The following is a 1,685-nucleotide window of genomic DNA, read 5'->3' as shown; positions in this document are numbered from 1 at the left end:
GACGGAGCCAGGGGATGCCCGCGGAGCCCCAGGAGGGAGCCCGGGAACAGCGCCGGAGCCCGGCTGGAAGCCCCCATCCAGGCACATCTTTGAAAGCGCCGGGGGCTTGAATTGGGAGGCCGGGTGCTGCGGGCACCTTGGAAGACCTCGGGTTCATTCAAAATGAAGCAGAGGCCCCAGAACAGTCCTCCCAGAGGAGCAGCCGGGATATTTGGCGAGATATTTGCACGTGCTCGGGAAACCTCGATGTGCAAACGCTGCAGGTGCCGATATTGGGCGCTTCGCCCTGCGCCCACTCCTCTGTGCCAGTGCTGCCCTCCCTCCAAGTGCTCTTTCTGGTTAGGGCGATGTCTGGCTGCTCCATTCCCCTCCCTGTTTGACGCCGGTCCCGCTGCGTCCTTGCCGCGGTGCTGACGCCAGGGCTGGGCTCCTCTGCCGTACGATTTCCTCCTGTTTGCATTTTTAACTAACGGCCCGGCTGAGCCACGTCCTACATGTGCAAACTCATGAATCCCAGCTAAACCCGTGGGAATCGCCTCCCTTTTCCCACTCCCCACTCCTCCTCGCTCCTGCAGTGACGGGCGGAAAGGGCAGCTTTACAGTTAACCGTCACAGTGACATTCATCCAGCTTTTGGCTTAGCCCTGAGGCAGCTTTTCCTCCCCGTGCCCGAGCTCTCTATCCATCCATCCCACCCTTCTTTCCATGCTCCCCAGCCTGCCCCAGAGCCACGCCAGAGCCCGAGTCCTAAAACTGAGGTTTTTTTCCTCAAGGCAATGGTCCTTTCTCATGAACTGCCTACAGAGTCCCCGCTGCAGCTGGGGCACGGCATACATCCACACCCAGGTCAGCGGAGAAGAAAAGCCAAAAAGCAGCAGATTTTAAAAATGACAAATGCTCTTTATTGGCCCATACAGCATGGTAGGTCTGAAAGTGAAGAGGCTGTAGCCATGAGGACAAGAAGTTAGAAATCAGCGTGGCAATTCATATACACAGAAAGCAAAAACCTTTCCCACAGGTGCCTGAGAAAACAGAAGGGGCTGGAAAAATCTCTTGTTGCAGACAAAACATTCGGAGGTTGTAACACGTGGCAGAGGCTTTTAGCGCATCTTGCGGCTGTTTTCATTGCTGAGGACCCAGGACTGTGGTTCCACAAGGTTGTGACCCTCGATTTAGGACAGATGAAACGCGTGTGCGTGGCCGAGCGCGGCCGTCCCCGTTCAGCAAGGTGCTTCCACTGCACTTCAAATGCGTGACTCCAGCAGGGGAGCAATGGAAGAACAAGGACTGTGCTGGAAGAGGCCACCACCGGGGTCCAGCACGGCTCTCCAAAGCCCTGGTGGGGACCTGTTACAACCTATGCTTTAGCCAAAGGCGCTCCGGATTCTTGCGGTGGGGTCCTGGTCTCCCCCCGCTGCCCCAAGGGTGGAGGGTGAAGGACGGAGGAAGGAGAGGGTCTAGCGCAGCTATTTACAGCATTGATTTCGTAGGGCAGCACTTGCTTTCGGAAGGCAGGAAACACGGTGTCGCCTGCACGGGGGGCCCCGTGCTCGCCATCCTTATCTGATGGTCTTTTTGCTAGTGGTGGTCTTGGAAACGATCCTCACGCTGCCTCCCGTGCTGGGGCTGATGCCTCGAGTGCTCCCGGAGCTGAAGGTGCTGCCTCCGCCATAGCTGAGCCCCCCG

Source organism: Phaethon lepturus, unplaced genomic scaffold (genome assembly GCF_000687285.1).
Source record: "Phaethon lepturus isolate BGI_N335 unplaced genomic scaffold, ASM68728v1 scaffold26669, whole genome shotgun sequence".
In the NCBI taxonomy this organism is placed as follows: Eukaryota; Metazoa; Chordata; class Aves; order Phaethontiformes; family Phaethontidae; genus Phaethon; species Phaethon lepturus.
Note: the sequence above shows the minus strand (reverse complement) of the source record.